General features: G+C 44.3%; 1 protein-coding gene across 4 annotated transcripts in view; it reads right to left on the reverse strand.

Annotated features, from left to right (window-relative positions):
- Positions 1-10,185, reverse strand: part of HSPBAP1 (HSPB1 associated protein 1) — a 1,313,039-nt gene extending 1,302,854 nt beyond the window's left edge. Inside the window, exon 1 of one of the 4 annotated variants that reach the window (XM_078682025.1) lies at positions 10,130-10,185. The gene's annotated coding sequence lies outside the window, so the exon portion shown is untranslated. Of the gene's footprint in view, positions 1-10,125 lie in introns of all 4 variants that reach the window. The other 3 variants (XM_078682026.1, XM_078682023.1, XM_078682024.1) reach the window with 3 other exon arrangements.
- Between the last annotated feature and the right edge of the window lie 16,708 nt (positions 10,186-26,893).

The following is a 26,893-nucleotide window of genomic DNA, read 5'->3' on the forward strand; positions in this document are numbered from 1 at the left end:
CTTCAGGTTGCGGTGCAGGGGGGGAAGACTCCCAATGGACTGGAGCCACGCTGAGGTTGTGGTGTTCCTGATGCCAGGTCGCCCCAAGTGCTCCACTCCCCGTCCCACCCTATTTCCCTCCTCAACCTAGAGGCTGAGTTGCTCGCCAAGGTGCTGGCCAATAGCATCTTGCCTACATAGCTGACCTGATCCATGCAGACCAAGCTGGCTTAATGCCTCGACGTGATACACACATCATCAGACATGCCCACAATGCCATAGCAGCCACAGATTGCCTGGGAGCCCCAGCTGCCCTACTATGGGTAGATAGAGACAAAGTCCTAGTCTACTTCAGTTGGGTGTAAATGTTGGCACATCTTTGATGGCTAAATTTCAGCACGCAATTCCGAACATATATAAGCCTACTATATACTGACCTTACAGCTGCGGTGCGAGTAGCAGGTTTAGTTTCTTCATGATCCCTTTCTATAGAGGCACCCCCCAGGGCTGCCTGCTATCACCCTATTTATTTGCATTGGCAATGGACGCGCTTGCGGCGTGGGTGAGGATGGACGCGCAGTTGCGGAGAATCGATTGGTCTCTGGAGGTGTTTGACCGAATTGCATTATATGCAGATTATGTTTTATTCTTTATAACCGATCCCCACAGATCTGGCCCCTTCGTATAATGGAGGTGTTTGGAGAGACCTCTGGCCAAATCAGTCCTTTGGTCACCTTCGCGTATGCAGGTAGTGGGTGCTTGGGTACAGGGACTTATATTAGCCACAGATTGAATGCGATATCTGGGCATCTTCCTGACTGCCTCTCAGCTCTCGCAGGGCACCACAATTTGGCTCCCTTAACGGTACAAGTGCAGGCAGATGTGAAAACATGGTCTCACCTACCTCTTAACCTCCTTGGCTGCTCCGCCATCTATAAGATGGTGTGCTTACCTCATTTGCTATACCAGCTGCAAAATCATCTATACCCTATCTCAGCCACATGGCTCGGCAAATCAATGCTATATTAAGTCAGTTCATGTGGGGAGGGGGCACTAGCTGATTGGCGTTACACATGTTACCAGGCTACATACTGTGGCAGCAATGCAGCAGCAGGCATGCAGTCGTACCATGCGGCAGCACATCTGCAAATACTAAATGAATGATGGTACGGGGATAGAGGTGATCCAGCTTATGCAGTCGAAAGCCTGCTCATGAGACACTCTCCTGTTTATACACATCTATAAAGAGATTCTGAGATCCTGGCTCGGCCGCCCACAACAGGTGTGGTTTTTCGGGTATGGAAACAATCACTGAAACATATGGGAAAGTGGGGCAACCTAAAACGTATGGGATGGTGGGGCAAGCTAACACGGGAACCCTCACTGTGGTGTGGAAGCCTCATCCTTCAGATGGCCATGTTACAGGGTTTTCGGAACTGGGACAATATAGGTATATCCACTTTAGGGACAGTCCTACACGAAACGACACTTAAAAACTTTTAATAACAGCAAATCGAAGTTCATATGCCGTCATACCCAATTCCACAAGTACTTGCAGTTCAGACATGCTACAGCCCCAGGTGCCGCTCGCAGCTGTCAGTTGACCCGTGACTTTGGCTCTGTTCTTTTTGCTGTTTGGGAGCTAGCTCTTTGGAGGGACTGGACGTCTGCCTGAATCTATTGCTGTTCGCCACACAGGGGCCGGGACTGCGAGACCCAGGGTTCCGCGCACGACCAACGCACCTGGTGTCTCTTCCCGCCCCCTGCTCCTCCCTGCATCTCCGCCTACATACAGCTCGCGGCCCCCGCTTCGCAGGAGCCGCTCGCAGCTGTCAGTTGACCCGTGACTTTGGCTCTGTTCTTTTTGCTGTTTGGGAGCTAGCTCTTTGGAGGGACTGGACGTCTGCCTGAATCTATTGCTGTTCGCCACACAGGGGCCGGGACTGCGAGACCCAGGGTTCCGCGCACGACCAACGCAGCGCAGCTGGTGTCTCTTCCTGCCCCCTACTCCTCCTATTTAGACACGCCCCCAACGCTTAGCGGGACGCCGGACGAAGCCCGGACAAAGGGCGGACAGTCCGAGACTGACCGTGACTGGACTGGGCCAGGATCTCTGCTCGTTGTTCTTGCCGCTTTTATGTGGAACTTTGATCGTAAGACTTTTTGCTGTTATTTTTTGCACACTGTGGTGCTGTGTTATATTGCTATTATCTGTTTTCGGCACCTTAGGAGTTATTTGTGTAACTGTTATATCACTATCGCACGCAAAATGTCTAAACAGAAGTCTTCCTCCGCCACCAATACCATAGATAACTATCTAGTGCTGGTAGTTAGTACAATCAACAAGTCTAGAAGATTATCTCTCGGTCTGAGTTCCACTCCTATCATCCCTAATGAGATCTCCTCAATGGAATCGTACCAGGTCGAAGTACCGATACGGGTACACCGTAGTGATTCCCTTGACAATGTATTTACTCAGGAAGACAACTCTGACCAAAACACCTCCACTGCTATCAATTTGGTAAATGATTCTTTAGAACAATCCCATATGACCCAAGAAAATTCACCCCCACCCTCTCCTGTGCCCGTTCCAGTAACCAGACCAATTAGAAACTGTAGAAAGGGTGCGAATAAACATGGTGGGCTGCGGTCTAGCAGGAAAAGGGCTATTCCCCCCGCCAAAACTATACCCGAAGAAGATATAACTGGGGAGCTTGGTGAGAAGGTGTCTTTGGAGGAAGAGCAAATTAAAATACTTGTGAATATGATTAACGTTAAGATTAAAAATATTGTTAAACCTCTGATAGACAAGATTGATAATTTAACAGAAGAGGTTTCTAGTCTTGGGGGTATTATAAATCAGTCAGTGGAATTGGTGGGTAATACAACAGCCCCAGCCTCTAGCAGAGTTAACCCAATAATAAATGTACCAGGTACTGTGATAGAAAGTGGGGACAAAATTGCCCAAATTCCCGCCCATTGTGTACCTAATAATGATCAGAGAACTAACATCAGAATTCAACCTTCGGAATCCATGAGCTCAGAAACTGAGAATGGCCCGATCAACTTGTAGTAGAGGCTTCCCCACTGGTTTTGGTTCTCTCTAATGTACCATCCCTGAAACCAGGCCAAGTTGAACCCACAGCCTCTTTAATTAGTAAGGCTTTTCATTGTCTATCCAATAACATGGTGATATCCCCTTGGGGTAAACAACAACTAGCAGAAGAAATCACCATGGCAAGAAGGGTGGGCTGGATAGGGAATGGTGTTAAAAAATTCAAAGGTGATTGTGTAGTGCTACATCTCTCAAACCCAGAAGTACTCCCCGAGGTCCTCAGAAACCTTCTTCCACCGCAACGCAGGAGCACAGATATCGTTCCATTAACCGTGGACTTTTTTTTACCATAGTAGTAAAATAGGGAACCCGAGTATCCTAAAAACAAAATGGAACCTGGTATCATATAAGCGGGGCAGGATTCCTCAATCTAGTGAATGGGAAATTAATCTAGAAAATCGATTTGGGGCGTTATCCAATTTGAATGAATGTGATTGACTCAAACCGGCTGATAGAATAGAGCAAAATAAGCCAGTGGAGCTAATCAATAAGGATACCCCAGCAGAGGAGGAGTGTAGTCAGGCTCATGCCATTCCCTCGGTTACGGGGATAAGGGAAGAGGGACCATATACTCTAAACAGTGGAAATATGAATAGATCTCTGAAGCCACAGTCAGATCCCTTGATAGTGAAATCGGTTTCCAACCTAACCGTACCTATTCTTGAACCCTTATGCCATAACAATATCCAGTTAGCTTTGGAAACGGGGTGGGGGAAGGATCCTGTAGGATCTTCCCTTCCACAGATTTTATCTGAGGCAGTGGTAGCTGATATAGAACAGGTAGGGCTGACTTTTCTTTCCTGGAACGTTGCTGGAATAACTAACAAGTTGACATCTCCGGAATGGTGTTCATTTATAGAACAATTCGATATTCTACTGTTCCAGGAAACATGGTCTGTGACCCCAATATTCCATCAAGGGTATCTTAATTTTTATATCTCAGCGACAAAAAATCCCAAGGGTCGTCCACTAGGGGGACTAATAATTTGGGTACGCCAAAATTTCTGTTGCAGTATCTATCAAAGGAGTTCCCCATCAGTAGACATATTGCCAATTGATCTTACTTGGACCAATGGCTATGGGATGGTCTTGTTTAATATCTATGCCAGGGGAATAGTGGGTGGTAAAACATCGGAGGTAATTACCGCTCTGGACCACGAGCTTGAGATTCTTCCTACATACTTACCTTCTATCATAGGGGGCGATGTCAATACCACCTTTGAACCGCTTGGCCAAGAAGACCAAATTCTAACAGACGAAGAAGATAGCAAATGGGGTATCCCGCAGTTAGAACTCCCTGTAGTTAACAGATGGACAGAGGCGGCTATCCAATTGAAGGCCTATGCCAGGCTAGAGGTATTAGAGCAGCAAATGGAAGAACTCCATCAGATCGACAGGGGACCAACACATTTAATAATGGTAGGTCCGCTAGTCGAATAGATTATATCTTAGTGGATGTCAGGCTATGGAACAGCGTGATCGACATGGTGGTTGAAACTCGAATAGAGAGTGACCATAATCCCCTCTGTATGGCCTTCAAAGCAGATATAGTGTCAAGGAAATTAAATATAGGAGAAGGTAAAACCACCCTAGACATAGTATCTTCGAACAACCAACGCCACATTAAATGGGGTAGACTTATCGAGAGTCCAGAGAGATTAGAGGACCTAAAAAAAGTTGTATTGGAAGAGGTCGCTGAGATAAATACACATGTCAACAAGGAAAACTTCTCCGAAATTATGCTTGACGCTCATTCAACCTTTTTTACAAAGCTCCAGGGGTTTTTCCAGAGGGAGAATAAAACAGGACATGCCCAGAACAAAAAGCCCCCACAAGGATGGTATGATAAGACCTGTAGAGAAGCCCGTGAGAACCTCAGCTTAGAACTCAGGAAAAAGAATACTCTAGGGGTGAGAAAAGCAAGAGATAATTATAGGAAGGCACAAAAAGTGGCCAAGAAAAAGTGGGATGAGGCCCATTGGCGTGACCTGAAAACAGCCTGTGACACAAGGAACCAGAGCCATTTCTGGGCTCTGGTCAAATGGGAGAGAGGAGGGGTGGCTGAACCCCCACAAAATAACGTAGCCCAAAATCAATGGGTAGATTTTTTTAGACCCCAATATGCTTCTGTGCAAACTAATGATGAATATATCTTACCCCCCACAATCTTTTATAAATATCAGCTATTTACCATAAAAGAGGTTAGCATAGCATTGGATTGTGTGACCAGGGGCCGTGCCCCAGGAATGGATGCCATCCCAGCAGATGTGTTTTTAAGTGACCGCCCATCCTGGTGCCAGTATTTTGCGTGGCTAGCAAATTCTGTGGCTAGAGGCGCACCCATACCTGCCTCCTGGAAGGGTGCCGAAATCATCCCGGTTTTAAAAAAAGGAGATAAATCATTACCCAGTAATTATAGGCCTATCAGTCTTATAGACTCTGCCCAAAAAAGCATAGGTCGGTTAATACAAAATAAATTACAAATCTGGATTGATGAAAATGATATCCTATCCCCATATCAAGCCGGGTTTCGCCCCTGTACCAGCTCAGTTGACCAGGTCTTTTTTTTATATCCCTGTACTGGAGAAACGTGTTACTTACCAATGGTACCCTCTACGCTGTGTTTGTAGACTTAAAATCAGCTTTTGATTTAGTACCCCGTTCCAAACTTTGGGGAAGTACTTGCGGAAGCTGGTTTGCCACCGGAACTATTGACGTTACTCGTCCGCTTACATGAGAACAATTTCGCGAGAATCAGGTGGGGTGCTCAGGGTGAGGTGACAGACACATTCCCCGTCGAGCGAGGGGTACGGCAGGGGTGTGTCTTGGCACCAACACTGTTCTCAATTTACATCAATGGGATTGTAGACTACCTAAGCCGTTCCCCTACTGATGCACCATTATTGGCTGGAGCTCGAGTACCCGTTCTCATGTTCGCAGACGACATGCTCATAGTTTCCCGTACACCAAGTGGGCTCCAGAAGGCAGTTAATGCCTTCGGAGAGTTTTGCAAAGTTCATGGACTCGAGATAAATACATCTAAGACTAAGTTCATGTGCCTAAATCAGCGGAACACCTTCAGGGGTTCTATAAATTTCGAAGGTACCCCATTGGAACAGGTTGAAGCTTTTACATATTTAGGTATAAGCCTCCAAAATAACTTGAGCTGGAAAAAACATACTGACATGGCTGTATTAAAGTTTCATCAATTGGCTGGCATAGTGGCTCTTAAACATAAAACTTCATTGACCAAGCCTATTACTCCTGCATTAGAAATTTACAATATGAAGGTAGTCAGTGCCTCTTTATACGGTTCTGAACTATGGGGTTTCTCCAATATGAAGCAATTAACACTGGCGGAAAATAGTTTTCTCCGTCGTTTGATTGGGGTCCCCCAAAGTACTCCTACCGTAGCATTGACCTATGACCTGGGCAGGAAAAGGATTAAGAATCTAGCAAGGCTGCGTCCGTTGCTATATTGAAGACGTTCAATGACCACACCAGAACTTGTGCATTTTGCAAATGCTTTAAAAGACATTACAAGGGCAGATCGTTTCCATTCGATCCTGTGGTTAAAAGAAATAAGAGCACTGCTTAGCAAGCTGGAACTTGATCACTTATGGAATTCTTCCGACATCGAAAATTTTCCATCTAAGGCCATGTTAAAGAATATGTATTGGGAAATGGTATGGCTATCTACCCAAAGCACAGGCTCTAGCTCAAATTTAACAGCGCGTTATTTGAATATCAAATCTGCACCTTCTTGTGAACTTTATTGGGACATTATCGAAAAACCCCTTGATAGAAAACTGTATTTCCAATTTAGGATTGGGTCGTTACCAACAAAGGCGTTCACCTGTAAATGGTCGACAAATACAGATGATAAATGTCCCAACTGTAAAGATTTGATAGAGGATGCAGCCCATTTATTGTTTGTTTGCCCCTTGTATGCCATCCCACAACGTAAATGGGATAAAACCAGTGTGCCTGAACTTAGGAACACGTAGATGTGCAGAGGCATTAAGAATATTGGAAACAGACTGTACACCCCATTTGGCGATTGCTATCGCAAAGTTCCTAGGCTGGTCATGGATCATACGTACTCGCACTTTACAGCAGCTAGGCACAGTTTGAAGATACCATAGATATGGTTGATTATTATATTTTAATGCTGCTAATTTCTTAACAACAGTGATATGTTTAATCAGTTTCTTAAAAAATGTTTTTTAACATTGTTATAGTATTTATTGTGTTGTGTAAGTAGGGATGTAGAAATGCTTTTATGACTGTTGTCGAATAAAGCTTTGAAATTTGATTTTGCTACAGCCCCATATATTAAAGATCTGAATTTAATCCCCTGAAAGGCAAACTACTCATAGGCAAGCTGGCCGACCACAAGATTACTAAAATGTATCAAACTCTCATCACAAACAGCAACAAATCATTAACAGACCTCCGGGAGACAAGGCACATAAATAGGCCCACTTCATGATGATGACTGGAATGAGGCCCTAGAGTACCCCCACAGCGCAGCCATTTCATCCTGTCTACGACTTATCCAATTTAAATACCTACATAGGGCATACTTCACATGATATAAATTATGGCGGTCCGGCCTGGTGCCCTCTCCTACCTGTCTATGCTGTAATGCAGCAGAAGGTACTTTCCTACACACGTTTGGTCATGCAGCGTGTTGGCCAGGTTTTGGCAGAGAGTACTTGCAGGATTCTCCAGGGTCCTGGGTTGGGAGCTTTCCATATCTCCCAAATTTTAATCAGGGGTAATAAATATAAACGCCACCTTCTGTTTCTAGGCTTCACCATAGCTAAGAAAGACATAGCCTGGCTCTGGAGAGCACCTATCTCTCCACTTAAAGGTCTATGGAAGCTAGGACTTGATTTTTCTATGGGCCAGGAATGGCCAGTATTCATTGCCTGAGGGTGTCCACAAAAACATGCCACTATATGGCTGCGCTGGGCAGATAACCGGAATTCTGTTAACCACCCCCCCCCCCCCACACACACACACCTCTAGACACATATACGCCCTAACAGAGGTATAGCTATAATATGAATTATATTGCATATACAAGATGATAATCAGATGTCACTGGGAACCTGCAAACGGGGCTAAGGAAATATTTATTCTACCCAGAGGTCAAAGTGTACTAAAAAAGCATGGGAACTGTAATGCTGCACAAAATGGGTGTGTGGTGAGTGAGCGTTTGGGAATGACCAAAGGTGTGATTATAACTACAAAATATTCTGTATCTTTTAGCGGCCTTTCACCTTCAGGCAAGCTTAAATGAAAACTAAACACAAAATAAATGAAAGTTTTTTTAATCAGTGGAAAATGCACTATCAGTCGTTATGAAACCTCTATTGGTTAATGCACTGCACCAGAGAGCCACAAAATTGAAATCTGTTTGGTGCAGTAGAGAACAGGGACTTACTTGTGTGATTAGTGCAACAAGGTACCAGTCTGTGACAGAAAGCACTGTGAACATGCATGTCATTATTTTAAATGTGCATTAGTCACAATATAAGATAGGCTGCTACAAAATACACAAAGGTTTAAAATAAAAAAGTGTGGTTCCAAAATATTGATTTTAGTTTAGAACCAGAATGTACATAGTACCATTTTATAATGCTGGTGTTTTAAAAGCACATTCTTTCCAGCTTAGCTGGAAGCTCCCTTACAATACCTATCAAAATGAATAAACGTGTCATCATGAAGCTTTAAGTGATGCCAAATGCCATCAAATATAAGAATTTCTAGATTCAGAGTACCCATTAGATTATCAAATTGAAAAGTTGCGCATATTTACATTTCTTTCAGGCATCCGGGCAAGATGGCTTGTTTAGCTGCCTGCTCCTCCCTCGGTTTCACAGCACGGGACTCCCTGCCTTACAGTTCGGTTGCCTTTTCTCCATACCCATGTATCCCTCCCACCCTCCCTGGGTGCTGTGACTGCGTCCCCCCTCCGACTCCACTTAATGGAACTCTGCTTTTCTGTATATAGAGATAACTCTAATTACTAGTACATGCAGTAGACCGTTGTACTCTCAACCATTCCGATGTGACTCTTAGAGTATATCCATTTGTATCCCTCCTTATGTATATAGAGATAACTCTAATCACTAGTATATGCTAGACCTTTGTACTCTCTACCATTCCTATGCGACTCTTAGAGTATATGCATTCGTATCTCTTCCTTTGCAATTTTTCTTTCTGTTTGTATCTCTTCTTTGTTAACCTTACATCTTGTACATTTGCATTTTTTTTCTGTGTGTATCTTTTATGTAACGCATGTAATCCCAAGTCTTTATGTTTTGCAACTGGTTATTAAGTAAAGCGTTTTGACACCTTCGGGTAAAGTTCGCGCTATATAAAATCGCATTACATAAAAATAAATAAATACATTAAATACAAATGTAATCGTCCTGGGACGGTCGTCGTTTTAGCAAAAAGTAGGGGAATGGTTTTTTGAAAATTTAATACAAGTATGGCTCCTCAGGTGCCCCCCTCCCTCCCCCACTCTCTACCACTGATTTTACCTAAAACATCCCAGGAGCATCTAGAACATCAACCAACTCTGCTTCAAGCCACTACATCACTTCCCCTTCATCATGTTAATTAAGTGAAAAGCGCAAATGATTCAACTCCTCAAAAATAGCATTTACAATATACACCAGCCACTACTAATTGACCTTGTGAGAAATTTAGACCTATAATGTACGGCTACATTTAAAGTTGTTATAAAATAACAGTTTGTGCCATTCAGAGTCGTATTTAATTTCCTGCCGTGTTTTGTTTGTGTTCCGTGGCGCGCAGTATTTGAAAAACGCCTCCTTTAATCTGACAGCAGAAATCCAAAACAAAAAGCAATTGTTATCCGACCAGTCCTCCTAGCAAAGATGAGAATCACCTCGAATCTGAAATCCGAATGCTTAGTTTACAAAACATTTACCTAACCACACACTCAAAGTCTGTCTGACTGCACAAAACGAAAAGCACGAGAAACGCCATACCCACACTTTAAGAGACCTCAGTGGCTCTCCTCCCTCTCACGCTTGCAGCGTACACCAATCAAAAATGCTTTGAAAGTGACGTACCTTGAGACGCGACCGGAAGTGCGCTGGAGTCATGCTTGTCGACCATCTCTTGTGTTGTTTTTTTTTGGTCGAATTGATGCAGGAATAGCGAAATCGAAAAGGCATCCAGGGAAAAGGAAAACTAATAGGGAAAGCTCCAACGTCTGAATGTTTGATTAGTCTAGCAAATTAGATGTTTGTTTGGAAGCGCCGTCAGCAGGCTTTCTTTCCTACTACAACACATTGCATTCTGGGACATATAGTTGTACATTTAGATTCACTCTCAAAATAAAAGTCCACCGAAAGAGCAGCGCAGAGTAAAATAATTGCTGTCGCTCGTAATATTTTGAGTCCCATTTGTCTGTAAAGTACACGGACTGTCCGTAATTTCAGCCTGATGCCCGTTGTAGTGTATTGATCTGATAACAGACAGCATTTGTCGGTAATTTCCACACTGTTTACTTTTCACAGACTTCTGGGTTTATTATGCAGCTGGCAGCTACGTCATGCACGTATCAGAACTAGCTTTCAGTGCAGCGTCAAAGATTTTAATTTAAATTGAGCACCTTGATATTTCAAATATTTTTGTTTGAGGTAGATAGATGGGTAGGTGGATGGATTGATGAAGGGATGGAGAGATTGGGAATGAATGGCGAATGTGTAAAGGGGACGATGGCTGAATAGATGGTTGAATTGGCCAGGAGAATGGATGGATGGATCAATAGATGGATGAATTGATGAATGGATGGGCATGGGTGCCTGCATGGATGAATGAACAGATGAAGAGACGGATGGATGGGACACATTATATGAATAAATGTGGACGGATGGTTGTCTCTTGGGTGCAAAGATGCATAAATGGAAGAATGGACAGATGGGTGCTTGGATGATAGATCAGGGTGGATAGATCTTGGTGAGCGGATGAATGTATCCTGCTGGATGAAGAGATAGATAGACGGTGGGTGCTTGGATGGATTGGTGGATCTATGGGTGCTTGGATGGATGAATGTGGAAATGGATGGATCTTGGTGGGTTTATAGATGGATGGACTGATGGGTGGATGGATGGATCTTGTTAGGTGCATGGATGGACATACGGAAGGGTGGATGAATGGATACATATAGGTGAGTGGATGGATCTCTTGGTGGATGTATGTATGGATCTTGCTGGTTACATGGATGGATAGACTGAAGAATAGATGGAAGATGGATGCTTGGATGGACAGATAGTAGGATAGATGCATCTTGTGGGGCATGGGATGGATGGTGGATAGATCAGGGCAGATGGATGGATAGTTAGATGAATATATGGAAGATGAGTGCTTGGATGGATGGACCAACAGTTGGATGAATTTTGTAGTGCATGGTTGGATGATAGATAGATCGATCAAGGCGGATAGATGGATCTTGGTGAGTGGATGAACAGATCTTGCGAGGTGCATGGATGGATTGATAGATTGACAATGCATGCTTGGATGGATGAATCTGTGTAAATGGATGGATCTTGGTGGGTGGATAGCTGGATGGGCAGAGATGGGTGGAAAGATAGATCTTAGTGCGTGCATGGATGGATAAACAGAAGCATGTATGGGTGGGTGCTTGGATGGATAGACCTGGGTGGATGGATGGTTATATGTGGATGGGTGGATCTTGGAGGGTGCATGGATGAATAGATGTATGTATTCCATAACTGTGGGTTTTTTAGTAATCTAGGAAGTGTGGCACCCTGCCGAGTATAACAGTGTTTGTAGTGTTTAATAAATACGGTGCAGACAGGTTAGGGGAAACACCCTAGAAACCCTATAATTGTGTAGGAGAAAATCCTGCACAAAGCTAAGAACCAAAGAACCGTGCACAAGTTTTCTAATTGTTAGATGAAGGTTCATTCAAACATATGCACTTTAAGAAATGTAATTGAGGTCCGAGTGAGTCTGTTCTTTGTCTTTAATTCTTTGTTACCGTAAAAAGCAAGTAGCCAACACGTGTTTCGTCACTTGGGAGATTGTCCCGCGACTTTTCAGGGCTGATAATGATACAATAAGTAATGTAAATAACAATTGCTGCGTTGTATATGCAATAGGGAGAATGTACTCCTTCTTACGTTGGCGGTTGTAAATAACCTTAAGCGTGGAAACCCTAAACATGATTAAAGACCGCAATTGACATGACGATCACTTGACTGACCGTGAGTGCAAGACAAATGAATGCCATCTATTTTCAACAGTGACGAGTGAGAGGAGGAGCTTAGCGCGCACCCAAGATGGTCGCGTGAGCTCAGAGCTCCCGGACCTTCGCCACCTCCACCGATCATCCTGTATCTTATCCTGATTTAGACTACGGGCTTTTGTGGTCGTGACCTGGCTGATCATTTATCCGTTTTCAGATTGCGATTTGGTCCCTGGGAACCGAAGATAAGGACTTTGGAACATTTCTGGCCTGCTCCATGGTACTGCCCCGGGCTTGCCTTCTCTGCCAGCCGGGTGGTAATCGAATAACAACGGCCCAGGCGAGGCTCCCATGCCCGGTCTTCTACTTTCAGTTTCGATTCCTGTGGTCTGGCCTCATTGACTTTGCCTTGGTCGCCCTGGTCGTTGTTTCTTTCACTACCACGTCATCGTTTAGTGATCTGGACTTTCGCTGCTCTTTGATCAGTGGCTGGCCCTCCACCTATTCTCCGAATTGATCCGGGCGTATAGAGTGTCGCCATTTTTACTAGGTCTCAGAATACCCTCCGGGGCGCCCGACCTAAAATGACTACCAAGCCCGAGGCGGAGAGGCGCAAGACCAGACCGGCAACTCAGGGAGGTCCTGTGCAGTCCAACGTTATGGATCGCTATACCCTCACTAAGGGCTCTCCGAGTGGTATGACTAAACCCCTGGCCACCTTTGGGGATGACTCCCTGTTGGATGAAGAACCGTCGTTGAAAGACGTCATGGGCGCCATTGCTGGGATGAAGGCCGCGTTGGGACAACAATATGAGGCCCTGACTCACAAGCTAGACACGGTTGCTATAGATGTTACTCTGATCAGGGCAGACCTTGGAAAGACTAACGAGAAGGTCAAATCCCTTGACATGAAGACATCCAGTCTTGTCGCCGACGTCTCTGAATTACAGACGGAGGTCGGTAATTTGAGATCCGCCCGTGACTACCTCTCTCGACGCTTGGACGATTTTGAAGGCCGCGCACGGCGGAACAACGTCCGGTTGGTTGGTGTCCCGGAGACGACGGACTCGTCAGCAGTAGACCTACTGGTGGAGGACCTTGTCCCGAATCACCTAGCGCCCAAGGGTCTGAGCAAGTTTTTTGCAGTGGAACGGGCCCACCGAATCCCGAGTGGCCCGCCCAAGTTGGGAGCTTCTCCGCGCCCCATCATTGCACGGATCTTTAACTTTCGTGACAGAGATGCGATCCTGCAGGCGTCCCGCACATCGGGCCCTACGAAATATGAAAACGCCGCGATCAGCTTCTACCCGGACTTCACCCAACAGGTTCAGAGGCAGCGACTGGGATTTCAAGGAGTGAAGAAGAGAATGAGAGACAGAGCCATGAAATATGCCATGCTTTTCCCGGCTCGATTGCGTGTGGTTCACAATGATAGAACGTTTTTCTTTGACCATCCTGGAGCTGCTAGTGACTGGTTGGACTCGTTGCCCCCTGGACAGGAACAATTTGATCATTCTGAACACTCCGGTGGAGCGGAGGGCGGCCTGATGGAGCAGGAATAGGGAGTGAATCGGCTCCTGGACCAACGTATTGACTTTTGGCTGTGGTTTGATACTATGCTACTATTGTCCGCTACTGTGTTGTCTTAATGGGGTGTGGGTGGGGGTCGGGTGTGTCTTCCTCCTCTGGGGTTCTTTTCGTAGATTAGTTGTATGTTAGGGCGACAGGCACACTGCAAGTTGGGGTGGCTTTTGAGTCTCACGCAGGGGTGCGGGGTGGGGGGTATAATGTTGGTTTGGGGGGTTGGGGGGTTGAAGTTTAGGGTTTTTTGTTTTATTCAAGGCATAGTACTGATGATCTCCTGTGTTGCAGTGTTGCGGCTGGTGTGGGGGGGAACCTGGGGTGGATTCTGGGATGGGGGATAGGGGACTACGCATTCTGTGTTGGAACGTAAATGGGTTGGGAGACAGAATTAAACGGGGGGTGGTTTTACAGTTGCTACGACGCTTGTCTCCTGATGTGGTTTTGCTTCAAGAAACACACTTGCTGGGTAATACGTGCCACGCCATGAATAGGCGTGGATACCGTCTCATGGCCCACTCGGGTTTCACTTCCGGCTCCAGAGGGGTGGGCATTCTGGTTCGGACCTCCCTCCCCCTTGCTATTGATGACGTTATACTCGATAGGGGGCGTTATGCCGCTATTGTAGGGCGCTGGGAGGGGAGGGTGATTACTTTACTCTCGGTTTACATACCCCCAGGCCTTCAAACTACGACTTATGCTGATTTGGGAAAAGTGATCCTGGGAGTGCCCGAGGGTGTACTTGTGGTAGGGGGGGATTTCAACTCAGTAGTGTCTGGTATGTGTGATCGTCACCCTCCCCGTGTCCTCGCTAAATCTCAATCCTGGCTGGGGGACTTCCTGGAGGCAATGGGGCTAACCGATTGCTGGCGTTTACATCATCCTGGGCAACGGCAGTATACTTTTCACTCCGGGGCCCATGGCAGCCTTTCGAGATTAGATTATGTTTTGATGCCCTCCTCCCAGGCTTCCCTCATAGGGGAGGTGAAACATCTTGCCAGGGGTATTTCGGATCACTCCCCGCTGTGGTTAGTTGTGAACGCTCGTCTGGGGTCGGGAGGTCGGATTGCCCCGATTAACCCATGGTACCTCCGTGATCCTAAGATTAGAGTGGAATTACTTAAAGCAATCGATCGTTACTTTGCTGAAAATGTGGGTTCAGTGTCCTCTTCTGTCTCCTTGTGGGAGGCGTATAAAACCGTCATTCGGGGCCAAGCCCTCTCCTCGATTGGCAATGTTAAGAGGTGTAAGCGGGAAGAGGTTGTCCGTCTTGAGACTGAACTTACCATCCTTGAGGGAGAGTTGGACTCTGGAGCCTCCCCTGAGAAGCTGCACTTGTTAGACCTAAAACAGCACGAATATAGAGCACTTGTGACTGACGCTGCGAAAGAGATGGGTCATGAACAGCAGGGGCGTCTGTATGATGTGGGAGATAAGGCTGGGAAGTTGATTGCTTGGTTGGATAGGAGAGAATGCGCGAGTCGGGTTATCCCTGTCATAGTTGATGTGAATGGTGAAAGTATCACTGACCCTGCTGGGATCGTTGCGCGGTTCGCCGATTATTTTTGGGTAGTGTACTCCCCTGTGTCCGATCGACCAGAGCAGGACTCCCGCTTGCTTCTCCGCGATATCTCGCTGCCATGCTTGTCTGACCCGGAGCGGGACCTACTGGAAGCTCCGCTCACGGCTGATGAAATTGCGACCGCTATCCGATCGATTCGCTCCGGGAAGGCCTCGGGCCCTAATGGACTCCCCATCGAGCTTTACAAGCTCCGTCCCGACGTACTGGCGCCGTATTTGCGATCGATGTTTTTGGAATCCCTAGAGAGAGGGTCTCTTCCTCCTGATCAAAGGCTGGCCTCCATAGTGGTTATCCATAAGGAGGGAAAGCCGCGTGACCGCTGCGAATCTTTCAGACCTATTTCCCTGATCAATGTTGAACCTAAGATCCTGGCCAAAGTTCTTGCTACTCGTTTGATATCTGTTATAGGAGATCTTGTTCACCCGGACCAATCCGGCTTTATACCTCATCGCAATACGGCACTTAATCTTCGGCGCCTTCATGGAGTCCTAGCGCAAGCCGGGACTCTGTGGGAGTCGGCCATCTTGGCGTCCCTAGACGCCACTAAGGCGTTTGATACGCTTGAGTGGCCTTATCTTTGGGCGGTCCTTTCTAAATTCGGTTTTGGGCCCGCCTTTATCCGTTGGGTGCAGCTGCTTTATGCTGGCCCTTTAGCCCAGGTAGTGGTGAATGGGCGTGTTTCGGCCTCATTTGCGCTTGGTAGGGGTACGCGCCAGGGCTGTCCTCTGTCCCCACTTCTGTTTGCTCTTGCCTTAGAGCCATTGGCGGCTTGGTTGAGATGGGAACCATCCTTGAAGGGTATTAGATGGTCTCCGGAATTTGAAGACCGTATATCTCTGTACGCGAATGATATACTCTTATACCTTACGTCGCCCCGGAAGTCGTTGATCGTCCTTTTCGACGTTTTGACTTCTTTCAGTAAAAATTCCGGTCTAGTCATCAATTGGTCAAAATCTTGCGTTTATGTTCTTTCCGGCGATGCTCCCCTCTTGCCACGTGGATGTCCTATCTCGGTGGTGCTCGAGGGATTCAAATATCTGGGAATCTTTGTTACCCTAGACCCTACGCTTCGTTACGAGCGCAATTTGTTGCCCCCTCTCCGACGTCTTCGGGCGGATATAGAAACGTGGAACAGACTCCCTCTCTCTCCCCTGGGTCGAGCGGCGTTGTTTAAGATGATGTCGCTCCCCAGATTTCTCTATGCGCTTCAAAACACGCTTGACGTAGTACCAGCTGGGTATTTCCGGGAGATTGAATGTCTACAGCGACAGTTGATATGGGGGGCCGTTCTCGTATTGCCCTTTCGAAGCTCACGCTCCCTTGGTATGATGGCGGCATCGCACTCCCGGACATCCGTCGCTATTATTGGGCCTCTCAGTTAGGGGCCATCAACCACGGCACCTATGCTCATTCACTAAACCCGGCCTTTGCGATGGATAAATGGTTGCTGCCCGGCGGTGATTACAACAGGGCTTTATACGCGACGTCAGCCGGTAGATCTCTTACGGGTCCCACTAAAACAGCGGTGCAGGTGTGGTATCGGGCTACGGCGGCCACGGGATGGGCTGACAGACCGACCCGGGCTACTCCACTCTATGCCTCGGATAAACTTGGCTCCCTTTGGCAATTGAAGGGATTCGATCGGTGGGACATGATAGGGATCAGCAGGGTCGATGATATCTGGATCAAGGGTAGGATCAAAACTTTTGAGGAATTGAAAGTTGAATATGGATTGAATGATAGGGAATCCTTTCGGTATGCGCAAGTCCGGCACGCAATCTTGTCTGTTTTTCCCCGAGGCTCGGACGTGCCGGAAGCATCCCCGCTTGAAGATAGGATACTAGACGGGCATGTCCCTGATAGCACTATCTCGCTCATTTATAAAAAACTGATTAATACTAGGATTGACTTGTTGGAAGGCCTCCGAGGGTTGTGGACCAGTGATGGTCTGGAGCTCGATGATGAAGACTGGCAGGCCGCAATCTCTTCCCCGAAAGAGGTGGCTATCCCGGCACGCCTTCGGTTTGTCCAACTCAAAATTCTGCATAGGGTGTATGTGACTGGCCCGCGTCTGGTGCGAATGGGATTCTCGACGGATGGATTGTGCAGGCGTGGATGCGGCAGGGTGGCCACGTTTCTCCATATGATTTGGGAATGTCCGGCTGTACTGAGCTATTGGAATCGCGTCCATGTGGTAATGAGTGAGGTTACGGGTGTACGGCTGATGCCTGAAGCGCGGAGGTGCTTGCTGAACGTCTGGGAGCCGAATGATTACAATCTGGCGCAGCTTCGATGGGCGACCTTGGGTAACATGATCGCCAAGCGTGACATTGCCCAGCTATGGGGCGCCCAGAGGCCTCCGACAGTCCTAGTGTGGAAACAAAACATGAATTGGTGCATGTTTCGAGAAAAAACGGTTTATGTTTCCCGTGGCACACCTGGCAAATGGGGGAAAATCTGGACTCAGTGGAACACATACCGTGGTGATATATGTGCTCCCCCCATATCGGAATGTGATATTGACTTGTCTTCCTCCCAACCTGATGTTTCCTCCGCAGGATTATAGATGTTTTGTATACTTCTGGTCTCCTTTCCCCCCCCCCCTCCCCCCGATCTACTGGTAGCAACGATATCTGATTTACGTTTGTACCCCCCCGCGAGCCGAATGGTGACACAATTCTATTGTAATGCCTTGCCTTGTTTTGTTTTTCTGTTTTCTTGTTTTTCTTTTCAATAAAAAGTTTCAACAAAAAAAAACAGTGACGAGTGAAGTGCCACACATGTTATGTTGTGAACATCATGTATCCCGCAATAGTTTGCATTGTACATATTGTGCTACGGAAAGTAAGTTGATAATAGGTAGTAAGGCGCTGCACATTATTGTTGAGGGTTAAAGTTTCATACTCATTATCCTTAGTAAACAGAAATTGCTACCTGTACTTCGAGAAATTAATTCTTTGTGATCTAAAATGGTAATGTAATCAAAAGAACCCTGAAAAGGGGAAACTACTGAATTAGAACAAGGAGCCGGAGTAACAGAAAAAAGTGCATGTAAGCAAAAGTTAACATGAGCCCTCACCACTCCGCCGATGATAATTCCGACCCGGCTGGCCAATGTAGATAAATATAAGTTGATTCTGTGAATGTTTAGAAGGTGAGTGTTCAAAGGAAGCACCTCAATAAATAATGGGGAGAAGTTACGTCAAAGATCTAAATTCATGCAGAATAAATGGTATTACAAGCTGTATGTAGAGGGTGAATGGAACTAGGGTAGCACTTTTCACCATAAGTGGGATGGGTAAGCCCAGACGTGGGTCCCTTGCTCACTCTAGATCTGCTCACCTCAAATATCTGTTTTTCTATCAAAGTCTTTAAGCATAGAATCCTATGCTTAAAGACTTTGATAGAAAAACAGACATTTGAGGTGAGCAGATCTAGAGTGTCACTGGTGTTGAGAGTGCTCTAACAGGAGCTGCTTTCCACCTAAACTTGAGAACTACCCAGAGTTCTCTCCTTCTTTTTTGCATAATTTATGCATCACTCTATACCTGAAAGGGTTTTGTTTTGAGATATATATATCGGCCGAAACGCGTCGTGACTATTCACTGGAAAAATAAATAGATTGGCACAAAGAAGGTCTGCCCTCGATATTTGGCGCGCAAGCGAAGAGACAGTATTATATATATATACATATATATATCCACAGCAGTCTCCCACCACACCGCCACCGCGATAGTAGAGACCACGCAAATCCAACGTATTTCTTCGGCAAAAAGATATTTATTTAAGTAGAGTCACTAAATCTGACGCGTTTTGGGCACCCGCCCTTGCTCACAGATCGTCAGGTAATGAACCATTCACCATTTAAATAATATTTTTTCATCACATTTTTTTCAAAACACCCCACGTGATAATGAAGAGAAAGGACACACTACCGGCTATGAACATAATAGTTTGTCTTCTAGTTATTCGTAGTTCCTAGTTGTGTTAAAAATCAATTAAATTCAACTTGTTACCAATATATGTTTGCTTCAACTGATTTTGCCTGGTGTCCTTCCAAGATCAAATACTTGGGTATTTGGTTTTTCCCTTCGTTGGGTGAAACCCTTAAATTGACCTTTGCCTCTCTTACTCAAAAAATCCATTCCCTCCTTCAATCCTGGTCCCCTCTTTTCCTCTCCTGGTGGGGTCGATTAGATACCATTAAAATTATGATTTCCCCACATATTTTATACACTGTTTCCATGCTTCCCATGAAGATCCCTAATTCATATTTTACTCGGCTGAACTCCATCTGCTCCAAATTTTTGTGGAATAATAAAAGACCCCATATTGCTTTACTTAAGCTTATACGCCCCAAATCTGAAGGTGGAGTTCGCTTTCCTGACTTTAAATCATACCACTACGCCTTTCTAATAAAGCAAGCTTTCTCATTGGCCTTTAATTTCATTGATACCCCTCTGCCCAAATGGATTAACATTGAACGGTCCTTGTTAAAAGATTTTACTTTCCAACAATCTCTTTTTATGTCAAATTGTTCCTTTCTGACTAACCACCCTGTACTGAAATACTCACATACTCTGCTACACACTGTATTCTCGAACGATCTATCTCCCTTGCAATGTTTTCTCTCATCAAGTGTGTGGTACAACAAATATCTTAAGTATAAGGGTACATCTTTTTATTTCAAGTATTGGAAAGAAAAGGACATTGTATTTGTATATCAATTTTTTTCTGATTCATCCATTATTTCATTTCCTGTAATGCAAACCATGTTTGACCTACCTGTTCATTTTCGCAAAGAATATGACATTATCACTTCCGCCATTTTATCTCATTTATCTACTCTTCCTACTTTTGATTCCCTTCCTTCCCTTACTCCTTCCACTCCTCTATACCCTTTGTTTCCCCAACAAATCCCCAAAGCTGCTCTAATTTATAAACTTTTGTTAGATAATATTGTGCTTAGACCTAAAACTATTACTGAAACTGCTTGGGAAACTGATCTTTCTATCTCATTTTCTGTTGATGTTTGGGATCACCTATGGTACAAATTGTTTAAGACATCGATTTCAGCTCGAATTACTCAGTCACTTTTTTTATATATCATAGAGCTCTTATCACCCCTGTTAGCATTGCAAAATTCTCTTCCACGTCCTCCCCCCTCTGTTGGTCCTGCGCCTCTCTCCCCGGCACGCTCAAACATCTACTGTTTGATTGCGCCTCTGTTCTTGCTTTTTGGAACTCAGTTTGGGATTTTTGCATGCGTATTTTTCATCTCCCTGTTCCCTTTTCATTGCTACATGTTTTTTTAGGCTCCCAATCTGATATTTTAGACTTACATTCATATAATGCTAAACTATTTTATCTTTTCATTGCAATTGCTTTTAAAGTAATTTTGTCCTGTTGGAAGGATAATACTAAACTGTCTGTTCATACATGGTGGAATTTCATATGTGATGAGCATAGAATTGCAATTGCTTCTTCTTCTTCTGTCACCTTAAAAATTAAATCCGATCTTACCTGGCTTCCTTTTTCTAACTACTTATCATCCCCCTCTCCTTCCTAACTTTTCCTCCTTTTCTCTCTCTCCATTTCTTTTTCTTTTCTCCTCCTACTTTCTTCTTTCCCTCTCTTCCTTTTCTCACATTATCTGAACCACTTCTCTTCTTCATCTCCTTATCCTTGTCTTTTCACATTGGTTCTGATTTTTTGTATACTGTTATATTATGCTGTACTCTTCTCAAACAAAATAAAACTTTATTAAACTGGAGAAAAAAAAATCAACTGGGTAAAAAACAGTTGTTACATATTAAATCCATATTATTTTCTATCCCCTGAGCATTTGTAAGATTAAAATTGATAATGTGCTGAAAATTAGTAAATATATAAAAGCATAAATGCAATGACCATCCAGAATACTGTGTGGATAAGTGCAAATATCGCATGTGCAACAATAGTCAATTTGTATATTGGTGCAAATCCTGCAATAAAGTGCAAATAGAAAGTGTGCAAATTGCGCAAAAATATGTAAACAGAGGAACAATGTGCAAATTAGCAAATGTAAACCTCAATCCTCATAATTGTATAAGGAAATGCCACAGTAAACTGCAAATTTCTCTGCATAAATGCATAGAAGGTCATAAATATAAACTCACTGTAAGATGCTGGAAAATGAGAAAATAAAAAACCCAAATCCTGCTTCCACAAACAGCCACATTAGAAAATCAACATATTTCAAAAACTCAGGATTCCAATAGAAAAAGAACCACAACATAAAGGGTAATCTCAAGAAAAGAAGACAAAGGAATATGTGCATGCCAATATATATCTCAACATTAATAATAAATGGAATGTGGGGTAAAGCACTCAGGAGCTCCATACGGTAAGACTGAAGCTCAGAAGTTCCTCACCCACAATTGCAGTTACAGATACTTACTGCAAATACCCACAAATAGGGTATACACGCAAAGGCAGGGTCTGTGGAGCTGATAACCAAGGTTATGTAATAAGTGAAACTCAAAGACAAATCTCACAGTGAACAAGAAAAACCACCTAGGTTGTCAGCTGTGCCCACGGATCTTGGTGATCAAACAGGAAGGCGGTAACAGGAAGGGTGTAGAACTAAACACACAGCCACAATAGACAAGAAGCTAGCAAAAAGAAGTGCTTTTACAGGAAAGCTGGGAAAACAAAGGGCACACTTGGCAGAAGGTAAGAAACAAAACCCACAAGGATACTGGAAGCTAAGACTGCAGGATCAAGAAGACAGCAAACTGAAAACTGGAACAAAGGAAAATGGAAAAACGTCAGGGACTGGAAAAAGGTAAATACAGAAGGAAAGAGACTTTAAGGGTGCATTAAACAGTACTGGTTCAGGAATCAAGGAAACAAGGAAGCACTGAAGGCAGTGCTGGCTCAAGGAACAAGGATTCAGCTACTACAGCTCATAAATCAAAGAATCAAGGTACAAGAAAGAGGGGAAAAGAAAGAGCACACTTGGCAGGAAGCAGGTAACAAACATAAAAGGAAACTCGAAGCAATACTGTAGGAATAGGAAGACAGCAAACTAGGAACTGGAACAAAGGTAATTGGTAGACAAGCAGGGACTGGCATTAGGAAATACAAGAGAGAGGCTTCAATGGTGCACTAAATAGTACTGGTTCAGGAATCTAGGACACAAGTTAGCACTGAAGACAGTGCTAGTTCAAGGAATAAGGATTTAGCTACTACAGCTCAGAAATCAAAGAATCAAGGTACAGGAAAGAAGGGAAAAGAAAGGGCACACTTTGCAGGAAGTGCAGAAAAAATATACAAGGAAACTAGAAAGATGCCAGTAGGAAAAGAAAGATAGCAACCTAGAAACTGGAACACAAGGTAATGGGTAGAAAAGCAGGGAGTGGGAACATTAAATACAGGAGAGAAGCTTCAATGGTGCACTAAATAGAACTTTCTCAGGAATCAAGGAAACAAGAAATAGCTAGGGTTCAGTCAGGGGTCAAGATAGCACTGAAGGCAGTGCTAGTTCCCTAACAAGGAATCAAGATATCTAGGTAGTACTAAAGGTAGTGCTAACTCAGGAAGAAAGATAGCTACAGCTCAGGAACAGGAATCGAGGCAACACTGTTAGTTTAGGAACAAGGATTGCTATAGCTCAGGAATCAAGCAATAACAATAGCTCAGAAACAATGATAGCAAAAACTCAAGCAACAAGGGTCTGTCTCATAGGAACACAGCTACAATGACCAACACTAGATTGAAGGGAGCTAGGGTGTAAAGGAGCTGACAGTAATCACATGCATCAGGTGTGAGCAGACTAGCAGCTGCCGGCCACAGGTGTGCAGAATTCCTTCACTCATCCTTGGCCTGCAGGGGTGGAGATGAAGCATTGAGCAGGGGATTATTAGGTAATGAAGTTTTAGTTATGAGCAGACTGGCTTCCACAAAACCCGCCATGGATTGGGAATGAATGGTAATTTCCAAATAGTGTCCAAAAGGCTGAAAGTCAGAATATGCATGCATGGGAATGTCAGGAAGCTTATTAGAACACAGGAAAGTCCCACAATTTGGCCCCCTGCTGGAGGGCACAAGAGTGCAGGGAGCGAATCGTGACACCCATAGCCTCACAAGATTTCATACTGGGGTCTGGCTTGCCATGTGTTCCCTGAAACCGCTCAAGCTCTGTCACTCAGGGTTTCCTAGTTTGAAAGAACATATCCTGCTCTCCTTCTCTAATATCAGATTTGGCAATTCACTTGTACCGGTTGTATGATCCAAATCAATAAGTGGTCTTTCTTGAGTAGTAATCTCATGAGGGTAGTGCCTTGCCTTTGGGGGTTGAAGTATTTCACCCATGTTATCTACACACCTATGTAACAACTGTATTCTATCTGTCAGCCTCCCAAAACTTCCCTGAATCTATTCTGAACGTTTATCATGATACCCTTCTTTCCTTCCTTCTCTGGCATCTCTTCTATCCTAGCTTCGTGATAGCTATTCTTGAACACTTTCTGGTGAAACTATTAAGTTTCGCTTCTCCCCTGCCGAGTTGGAAGACTGCTTTCAGTCCTATCTCTTCCTTGGGATACTGGTCATCATGCCATACTCGCAGTCCTATCCACAAAGTCACTCCATCTAGTATCATCTGCATCTTTTCGCTGTGGGGTAGACATTCGCTCCCAAACTACTCTTTCTGTTGTGCCTCTTCTCTGCAACAAATGGGATGTTGCTAATGAAACATGAGATTGGCCATCCCTATCTCTTGGACCTTTGTGTCATCCCTATCCTCCTGGGAAGAGACTGAATCTAAATGCAGTGTAACCTGTGCTTCTAGTTGTCCTAAAAACTGCTGTCAGGGAGTACTTGTGTGCTTAGGTTTAGACATCTGTGGGGTATCAGCTTCAGGGTTCTCAAATCCTACTGCAGCTTCCTGTAGCTGCGTCAGTGGATAAATACTAGGTACCTTGGGAGAAGTACTCATAGGATCATATGAGGGTGGGGGAGCAGACAGGGTACTAGGGGTATCATTTTTTGAGGAGTTCTTAGACTTTTCACTAAAGACTCACCATAAAGCTAAAGTGGCTCCCTGCTTCTGTAGTTTGGATGCTGCATATTTACTTCTAAGATGCGTAATAATATGTTCTAATATTTTGTTGTCAAATGTGCCTTCCTTTGGCCAGGGATATATGTGTTGTCTAAACCATGTTAAACAACATTTTTTTCAATTTTCACTGATCATTTGGAAAAGTCTTTTCCATATACTCTAAGGTAGTCTCCATGATCACTCGTATTTCTAACACTTCTACAATTTTAACTTTGATCTATCTGGTCAAATATACTTACCTTACAATGACAATGATATAATGCAACATCATTACACATCAACATCATTCTGTGGCCACTTTTCCATTCACATGCAGACACACATGCATTTACCATTAACATTTTAAAAACATTTCAACTACTTCTGAATAATAATCTCAATTTTTCTTCACACCTCCCTCCACACTCAGAGAGGATAGCCTTTTCAAACCATGCCTCTCTTAGACCATGAAATGACTTTTGGATATTAGGTCCAGGGTAGTAATTTGAGTGTTCAGATCCTACTTAGAGGGAACGTTTAGCAACATCACCTTTTCAGCAGCCCCTCTATTTCAAACATTTGGAACACATATTGAACCGTCCAATTTCACATTACCCACATTGACCACTTCCAACCTTATTTTGGGAATAACAAGTTAACCGTTTATGTAGAGCCTGTCCTGATATTGTGCAACATATATACACAATCTTGCATGCGGTACCCTTATGTCTCTAATAACGTTATATCTTTCATATTTACATCTGTGTTTATCATTGCCAAGGGAAACAAGTCATACAGTGTATAAGCAAAACATGGAGCGTAGTCCCCATAGTCCTCACCTATGAAAGACAGCAATCTGGATCCTAGCCCCCCCCCCATGAATAGGCAGAACTTCAGTGAACATTGTGTCAGCTTACCTCATCAAAAAGTGCACAATAATCTATGCAGCGTGGGTAAGCGGTATTCCGGTGTCAGCAGTCAGGTGAGGGCAAGAGGGACTCCTGACTGGCTCACCAACCTTTGCAGTGTGACTTAAAAATTAAGAAAAGACGGACTCCTTTTTAGGGAATGTAAAAACAGCTCTTTATTGTCATGAAAGGTAGATCGACCTTCCTCACAGAAGCAAATAGCCGGTCTCAATTTGCTGCTTCACAGACAGCTATTTTTATACAGAGTTGAACAATGTGGGTTACAAAAGTAAAACAAAATATGTTATGAGACGATTATACATTGATACACGTAAATTACAAAAAGGCACATGTTCACCTGTGACCCTTGACTTTAACCTAATTCACTATACATCCTTTAACGCAGTTTCTAACAATTCTGAACAAACAAAGTATTCTTCTTCTTTTGAATGCATGTGCATTTGGGTTCAATTCTTGTTGGTTAATTTGTGTGCTTTATCATTATGCACCTAAGACCTCAGATTATGTGTGTTCTTCGCTAATTCGATCTCCTGCTCCTGTTGTCTAATCATCTTCCCAATCTATTGAAAGCACATAGTACTGTCGGTTTGCTAAGACCCTAAATTCCTTTGAGCTTGCTAGACTCAAGTTTTCCTTTACCATTGACCTAACAGGTCATGCCTTCTGTTCTCAAGTAAACTCTTCACCTCTTTACCATCAGCATGAGTTTGTGTCCTGCACTGTTATTTTACCACATATAGCTGTGTAACTCTCTCTACTGTTGTCTGCAGTTGTGCTATGTTTTCACATTTCACATTTCCCATAACAACTAATCTCTTTGTCCAGTCACATGTAACCTCCCCATTGCTGTCTAGGAGGAATATACAAAGCCCAACTATACCCAGTCATGTGACCCAGAGACAGGCGGCAGGCACCAAAAGGCTAAGTCAAGAAAATGCTAACTTTCTAAAAGTGCCTCCATTCGTGCACCAAGCTGCTGCACTGCTTGTGAAAGAAAAGTAATCCGCAGTAAACCATCCAGTACACTAAATTTTCATCCATCTCTGCATAACTTTGTAGAATCACTCCGGAGACAGCAATATTGACCTGGATGGGCGTCAGAAGCCATTTGAATATGCATAAATAAAGTATTCCGGTCAATATTGCTGTCTCCGGAGTGATTCTACAAAGATATGCAGAGATGGATGAACATTGGTTTACGCTGATACTTTTCTTTCACAAGCAGTGTAGCAGCTTGGTGCACAAATGAAGGCACTTGTTGGCTTTATCTTTGATATGCTGTGGTGGGATGAGACACAGCGCTGTTTTGCACGCAAAATATTTTGGGCATTCACAGCAAAAACTTAAAGGCAAAATGGAAGGTGTG

This window comes from Lissotriton helveticus, chromosome 3_1 (assembly GCF_964261635.1).
Source record: "Lissotriton helveticus chromosome 3_1, aLisHel1.1, whole genome shotgun sequence".
NCBI lineage: Eukaryota > Metazoa > Chordata > Amphibia > Caudata > Salamandridae > Lissotriton > Lissotriton helveticus.